Source organism: Tupaia chinensis, unplaced genomic scaffold (genome assembly GCF_000334495.1).
Source record: "Tupaia chinensis unplaced genomic scaffold, TupChi_1.0 Scaffold145147_1, whole genome shotgun sequence".
Taxonomy (NCBI): domain Eukaryota; kingdom Metazoa; phylum Chordata; class Mammalia; order Scandentia; family Tupaiidae; genus Tupaia; species Tupaia belangeri.
Genome location: NW_006205007.1, coordinates 2,849,277 through 2,857,771, shown reverse-complemented (window position 1 = coordinate 2,857,771; position 8,495 = coordinate 2,849,277). Strand labels below are relative to the sequence as shown.

The 8,495-nt window shown below is 40.6% G+C and overlaps 1 protein-coding gene across 9 annotated transcripts in view; it reads left to right on the top strand.

Annotated features, from left to right (window-relative positions):
* Window positions 1–8,495, top strand: part of MEF2C (myocyte enhancer factor 2C) — a 183,404-nt gene that overhangs the window by 159,992 nt on the left and 14,917 nt on the right. The gene's annotated exons all lie outside the window — the stretch shown is intronic.

The following is an 8,495-nucleotide window of genomic DNA, read 5'->3' as shown; positions in this document are numbered from 1 at the left end:
TTTTTTTTTTTTTTTTTTTTTTTTTGAGAGGTTTTTGCTATAGGGCGCATGCGCTCACCAGATAGAGAGAGACAGAGAGACAGAAAGCGAGAAATCACCCCCCAGGGGGGATGGCCACACCACAGTCCCTTCTCCTCCATTCTCCTCTCGGGATCTTGGGCACACACACATGCACCTGGTGTGAGTTTAAGCCACCGGCTCTGGAACTCGAACCGCAGTCGACTACATGGGAGTTCAGCAACATAGCCATTACGCTAACTGCTGGCCCCTTAGAGCTTTCTCTTGGAAAACATGTCCTTTTTACTCGAAGGAAGGAAGGAAGAAAATAACAAAGAAGGAAAGAACTGACTGTGGTTCATAGCTGCTGAATACAAAAGTCCCCAGCATTTCTAACCGGGTTTCAGGTGTTCAGGACAGAATGAGTTTAGGACTGCTGTCTAGGTCATGTTTTTCCACTAGAATGTTTTAAAAGTGTCACTTCCAGTAAATAGGGGTTGTATGAGCAAGTTACTATAAACGATTTAATTTTCTGCAGAACACATGTATATTCATTTTAGATGCAAGATAACATCCTGGTTTTGAAGACTAACTTCTCATTTTTAAAACTTAAAAAAAGTTGGGCCCGTAGGTTAAGATGGCTGGATCCCACAAGACTGCACAGTTCGAATCCCAGACCCAGAAGCCTGGAAAGCACACAGGATGTGTGTGTGTGCATGCCTACAATCCTGAGAAGAGAAGGGAGGAGAAGGGATTATGGTATAGCTATCCTCCTGGGGCACGGGGGTGGGCTATGAGGGGAAGAGCTCCTCACCTCTCTTCTGTCTCCCCCTCTAGCAAGTGTATGTGCCATATAGAAAGAAAAAAAAATTTTTTTTTATTTTAAACAAATTAATGGTAGAGACCAGCTGATGGTGTGGTGGTTACATCACTGGACTCCCATGTAGTCAACCACAGTTCAAATCCCAGACCTAGTATCACCCTATAGCAAAAATCGCTCTTAAAAAAAAATGTTAAAAGTAAAAATAAATTGGTGGCAGTGAGCATTATGATGTACGCGGCGTCATTGGTTTAACGAGACAATAGACTGAAAATATTTTCAAAGTTATTTCGTAATACGAAGTCAATAGAACACTTGTTGCCATAAAGGCAGCAAATCAGTGCTTCAGAGGTCTAGCTCTATGTTCAATTCTCTGTTCTCCTGTAGTACCTTACCCCAAACTCCCCAGAATCAGACATCATTAACAAATCACTAAACAAAGCAATTTTTATACACCTACAAATTAGAAGTTGTTTTTTTCAGATAACAACTGATAATGCTTACTACAAAATATTAGACATTTTACTGTCCTGTTGAGTTCTGATAAAAAGCTGGTCTCTTAAATTGACAATAAGTAGGTAAACATCTTTACCCTCTGGGTCTGTGACAGGGGAGAAGATTATTGACTGAATTATTACAATATCTATTTTTAACAACATATTTAGTAACATACTCTAAATAGCACACTGAACGTTAAACAGTAGGTCTGGTGTTCAGTGTAGCTACATTCAATATTAACTGTCTGTAAATACTTATTTATCCAGAAGACCAGAAACATGACTTGGGACATCACCATTCTGTGCCTCTCTGTGTAAATTCAGCGTCTCGTGAAACAAGCTACTATTTATGACGCCCACGTTGACCACATAACATCTCTCTCAGACTTCCACATCACCTGTGGCTTAGGAGAGCGTTTGAGGCTGCTGTCCCTGGTCTCACACCTCATTCTTCCCTTTGTATTCCTGTCATTTTAGAATGAACGCTGACACAGAAGAGCTTTCAAAGTCTCAGAGCATGGCCAGTTTTCAAGGAGCAATGTAGCCTTGCATTTTGGGACACACTGCAAAGGTTCCCATCATGGCTCTACCAAATGATAGCTGTTTGACATTGAGCAAGTTACTGGACCTCTTTGTTCTTCAGTCATCTCATTATGTAACACAGAGACACTGATAGTACCTCACGGAGTTGTCCTCGTGAAGATGCGAGGTGTTTCATATCCACGTATAAAATCGAACACTTCCACAGCAGTGTCTAGGTGCTTGGTACTATTCTGGGCAATTAATGTGTTGTGCTGGTAAATGACACTACACAGTGTTTACTATTGCTAATATTTTTTAAGAATTATTTTATTTAGCTTTTATTTATGTATTTATTTATTTTAATTTCACCAGAGTGGGACAGAGTGAGAGAAAGAGAGAGACTGAGAGAAAGTAAGAAAGCAAGCTGCCAGGTCGGGGACCCCAACTGGGGTTGGCCATGTGGGAGTCCAGTGCCCTTAACCATCACGCCACCTACCGGCCCACTGCTGTTATTATTGCACAATTGTCCTGACAATGGCTGCCTCCGGTGAGCGTCTGGGAGTCTCAGGTTCATATTTCTTTTATGCTTCTCTTACACTAGTGAAATAATTACTCATATTGAAAAAACTGAGCCTCAGTAGGGTTGAAGGAACTAATCAAGGTATAATGATTATATATTTTTAGGTTTTTGCCATAGGGTGTGTGTGCTCACCAAAGAGAGACAGAGAGGGAAAGTGAGCAATCACTCCCTTGCTGCCTTCCCCCCATCCTAGAATATGAGGAGACTTTTAAAAAGTTCATGGAAAAAATGGAATTCAAGTACAAATTTATTTGAGTGCAAAAAAAAGTGTTATTTTCCTGCATAGTTTTCTTTATAACATGGATTTTCCATGGTCGTTTTTGAAGGACTCCTTATATCATAACTTGTGCAAAGTTCTATATAAGTCTAAATCGAGATTTATCTTTTTTCTTTTTTTAAAACAATATTTATTTATTTCATATAATAAAAAGACAGAGAGACCACCAGGTGGCTTAGTGGTTAAGGTGCTAGACTCCCACAAGGTCAATTGCAGTTCAAGTTCCAGACCCAGTGGCTCTAAACTCATGCCAGGTGCGTGTGTATGCATGCCCAAAATCCTGAGAGGAGAAGAGATTGCAGTGTGGCCATCTCCCCCTGGGGGGTGATTTCCTGCTTTCTGTCTCTCAGTCTCTCTGGGGAACATGCGTGCGCTATAGCAAAAAGTTCTCAAAACAAAAGACACATAGGCTCCCTCAATGAGTTTCCATGCTGGAATCCTCCCCTCAGCCTTTCAGCCAGCAAAGATCATGGGTACATACCCAATGCATTCCGGCACCCTAAGATTTGAACCCCAGTTTTCCATATGGATTCCAGCATTGTGGAGCAGCCTTCTGTTCCCTGCACCTCAGTAGTGGGCTAGGATTTATCTTGATATGGAGACACCCTGTGACAATAAACCCTTGTCCTTGTGGAATAAAAGATCGGTGTCTGTTAATGTTTTCATTTTCATTATAGGAAATATCTACTGTATTTAATTTTAACACTTGCATTTAGCTAAGGCAAAGTGCTATGAAATTATTTAACAGGTGCAACAGGTAAAAAACAAACTTCTGTTAACTCTATAAACAAATTTAGTAGGTGAGCACCTTCTGGATTCCCTGACTTTAGTATGATGTGTTGGATAAGCAATTTGGTTCAATAGTGTCCTCAGCCATCAATAGGCAATTATTGTCAAAAGTAGAAAATTTTCTCAAGTAACATAAAGAGGAAAGACCCCTCAAGGTTTGAATGTAACCAGTTACTCATCACATTTTCAATTCTCGCCTCGGATTCGCTTACTAACTTAACTTTTAGTGCCATTCCCGAATCATCCCTAGTGTTTCTAGCATATTCTATGTATCTGTTTCTCAAGCACCAGAAACATTCAGAGAACTATTGGGTCATCTGAAATGTCATGACGCAGTTTTGCGTAGAAAAAAAATAGATCATGACTTTTCTGACGACCCAAGGGTACTTTGTTCAGCCTCACGACCTCTAATTGCAGCAAGAGTTTAGGGGAGAGTGAGTGTCTGAAAGGCATCTTGAAAAATCTGGAACCTCAGCTGATCCTTAGAAAATGAGTTTGAATTCAACAGGAGACAGAATATTGCCAGTTATCGAACTACTAGAGCGAAGACTCAGGCATCTTCAGATGACAACAAGCGTGGCTGTGGTCACTGGAAATTCGGTTAGATAGACAGAGTGAGTCAGCCTTAGTCCTGAGAGCCAGCCATGGCAGGGTCCACTTGTGCTAAGTCTTCCGTGAGAAAGGAACGTGATGGAAGTGGCAGTTTGGAAAGTTCCCTGAGTGGGTTGGTTAGTATCACAAATACACACACGTTTGTATACAGCTTTGAGGAGCTCACACGTTCCCGAAGCTCATCCTAGGCTGGTGAAGAACCTTTGACCTAGAGTCCAGAGGCCCAGATGAAGATTTATTAAAATGATGAAAGTCTGAACTAGGCTGGTAGCAATGGAGAAGCAGCACACATTTTAAAAAGGGGGCTGGGGACCAGCAGTTAGCGTAATGGCTATGTCGCTGGACTCCCATGTAGTTGACCACGGTTTGCGTCCTGGACCCAGTGGCTTAAAACACGCCGGGCGCGTGTGCGTGCGTGCCCAAGATCCCGAGAGGAGAATGGAGGAGAAGGGATTGCAGCGTGGCCATCCTCCCTGGGGGGGTGATTTCTCGCTTTCTGTCTCTCTGTCTCTTTCTCTCTGTCTGGCGAGCACACGCGCCGTATAGCAAAAACCTCTCTAAAAAGAAGGGGAGGGACTGTAAGTTGCATGGTGGTTAAAGCACTAGACCCCCACGTGGCCAATCATGGTTCAGATCCCAGACCTGGTAGCTTAAAAATCACACCAGGCAAGTGTGCGTGCATGTGTGCACAAAACCCCAGGAGGAGAGTGGAGAAGAAAGAATTGCGCTGTGGCCCTCCCCATGCAGGGTGATTTCTCACCTTCCATCTCACTGTCTGTCTCTGGTGAGTGTAGGTGCCCCTATGGCAAAAATAATAATAACAATTTGATATCTAGTTGAATATAGAGATAGAAGAGGAGGAGAGATTGGTCAAAGATGACCATTTAGGAGATTGAAAAGAAGATTGTAGCGTGGTGGCACATGGGTAGCGTGGGAAGTTAAAAGCCAAAGTTCCTCTTCTGAGCTACCCTGAACCTGCGGGGTGTGGTTGCACACACCTGCTAGCTTAGCTAGCTGAAAGTCAGGGGCAGGGGGACCATGACACAGCAAGACCCTGTCAAAAAAACAATGCCTAGCTCTCTCTCCCTTTCACTTTCACGTCTCCTCTTTTTCTCATAAAGGAAAAGGAAAAAAAAAGATTGTGCCAATGAAAAAATTAGCCATGGCCCACAAAGACTAGTTTCTGTGTTGTGCTTATTGGTTTTTATATACTTGTATTTATTATTGAAAGTCCTTGGAAAAATAAAAAATAAAATAAATAAACAAGTGAAAAGATTCATAATGCCTAACCGTCCAAATAAAAGAAAGTTTTAGAACTTTGGGCTCCCAGAGAACTACCTGCTCAATTGAGCTCTGTGAGACAAGGCAAAATGCCTTCCTCATAATATCTTACGCCAGGAATATGTTCTTTGAATTTACAACTTCTTAAAATAGGAGTCAATAAAAAAATTTTTTTTTAAAAAAGGCAAGTGTTTGCAAGTTAACTGGGGAGAAAACATTTTTTTTCCTCCTTAACACCATATTTCTGTTCCGTATATTTACGCTAATTTTAAATACGAATGTTTACAAACTTACAACCAGTAGAGGGTAGACTACCTCTTTTATCCTTTATATGTTATGCCATGAATGTTTAAATTGTCTTATTTTATATGAAACAATGTTTTTTAATCAAGTGAAACTATAAAACAAACTGACTCTAAAGTTGGTCTGTAGTTCATTTTCTTCTAATCTATAATCAAGAAATCCACTCCCCCATGCTTTATAATTTTTGTACTTTCAAGTGGTCAGGGGAATGTGACATCTGCATGCAGTCACGTCCAAATTGATCATTGTCCAGGCAGAGGGTAATTTTAAAACACAGGATGAAGAAAGGGTGCATCTGTATATTAGAAGGCTGTTGAGAGGTGGTGTTTCCCACCTCCCCGACCCCCGAATGTAAATGAGACCATTCTCTTTGGTGAATGTATCTTAAGGTGGGACAACAGCCTCAACCCAGGCCGCAGCGTTCGCAGCGAGGCGGAGGCTGTGGTTTCCCAACCGGTTTAAATGCAGGCTCTTCTTAGCAGTAAACCACACGCATGTATTCATCATTGATTTTCAAATGATAGGTTTCTATATCACTGGTTTAGGATCCACAGTCTTGCATTCCTGAATCTATATTATGCCAAAAGAATAACAATGTGGTGGCTGGAAACAGAAATGGTTATTATACGGCTCCAAAATGCTAGCTGGCACAATCTGCTAAAAACAGCAGAAATTCGTCGGTAAAAAAGCAGAATTTATTTGTTCTTAAAAATAACTTTACGTTCTAAAAATACGAGTTTAAGAAGTGTCATCGTAGTTCCAAATATTTTACATTCAATATGTAAACACCTTAAAATAAGTGACGAATCTTCGAAAATGGGATAATTTCCACCGAGCAGGAAATAATCCAAGAGAAAAATAGAATGCTTTTTTAAAAATCAATTTTTTAGTTTTGAGGGAATTAGTGGATGAAAAACTAGAATGTGTGTTTACTTTCTTCCCCCTTATGACTCTAAATCATTGTTTAATATGTGAGCAAAAAAAAAAAAAAAAAAAAAAAAAAAAAAAAAGCCTTTTTGGAATATGTTTCAAACAAGAGGTGACAAAAAATTATAAAAAAAAAAAAAAAAAAAGAAAGACATAAGCCTTGTTGGAATTTCTCAGAGCGTTTACTGTAGAAAAATGTTTTTTTGTTTCTTTTTTTTTTAAAAAAAAAAGAAAAACTTTTCTCAGAGCCTCTGCGAAGCATTTCCATTTTCGCACAGTGGCCCAGTGCTTGTCATATCACAGGACAACACATTTCACAAAGCGGTTTTACTTCCTTTTAGCAAAATAACTCCTCCATGCAAACCAGTATCAGCATCTACCGAGCCGGGGTTTTAGTCTCTTCTGATCTATTCAAACTTCACTGCACTGCTTAACTGACTTTCCCCCCCCTTCTTTTGAAATTACCCAGCTAATTTTCCATTTGATTGTTTATTTAAACCAGATCTCACACAGGCTTAATAGATAAGTGACATATGTATTTAGCGTGTTGGTCTGAACTTCAGCCGACAGGGAAATGCAGAGCAAATTTTGTCTGGGTTTTCTTATTGTCTCTTCATCTAGTAGAATCTATTAATTCAAACGAAGATGCGAACATAGTCACAGTAATGACTCAGTAAGAGACATTAAATGTAAAACTCCTCAGAGCATTCCGTTTTCTCAAGCGTTTTTCCCAAGTGAACATACTCTTTGTATTTCTCCTAGTGAGAAAAGGTAAGGCATTGTCTCATAGAATAGCTTTTGCCACAGACACTGGCCAAATTAAATGTAACAGGACATTTCGGTTTTTGACATAACTGACTTTAGAGAATTTGGCTAGTTTTCTTGAAGTTGTATTCGAGATAAGTAATTTATATTCAGATCCAATCAATGTTTCTTAAGTTACTACTGTGTACTCGACACATGTTGTAGGAGTGTTTTGTTTGTTTTATTTTGGGTTTTAGGCATCATCCAATTGACAGATTTAATTTTGTAGTTATTTGTTATATACTCAGCCTGTTTATTCATGCATAAAATGAGACAGGTAAATGAATGGGATATGAAGAACAAATATGCTTTATGCATTGTGCTGCAAATATATTTTAACTCAAAAGATGCTCCCATAAATATGCCTTCCCGCTCCCTCCCTGTATGTCAGGCCATCCTAACAAGTCTCCAGACTGCTCGCTGCACACTGCCAGGCCCTCCTCACTCTGGGTTACCCCTCTCTCTCTCTCTGACCCCATCGAGGCCTGTGTCATACTACTACTCTGCAGCCTCCACGGGTCTGCATTTCTACCACCTGACCTTGAGACCTTCCAGCCTGGAATTCAAGGTCTCGGTTCGCCACTCCAGGGTCTCCAACACGGCTGTTTTCTCCTGGATTCCTACATCAGCCCTTCTCTGTGCCATTTATAATCATGGAATATCTTCCTTTCTTTTCTCCTTCTTTGAGGCTAACATTAATTCCTCTCTCTTCTATGAACTTTTATTGGATACTCTCTTCCCTCTTGGGAATTCAGTTACAGGTCACTAGGATTTCCCTGTGGGCACCTCAGCCTCGCTGTCTTGTATTGGTGGGTTTGTTTTGCACTTGAATGTACTGGCGGAACACAAAGGGAGTTCAGGCCCTTTCAGAACCGGGTGTTGTCTGTGCATTCTCACTGAGTAGCACACGGTACTCTTGACCAGGGGTAATCAACACTTGCACACTCAACGTTTAGTGATGATGACAATGGTGACAGTGACAATGAGATTTAACTGTTTTCTCCAGAGAGCCTCCGAAAACAAACACACACAGTCATCTCATTTCCTAACACAAATCATCCAATCGGGTAGTTGGTTTCTCCTCTT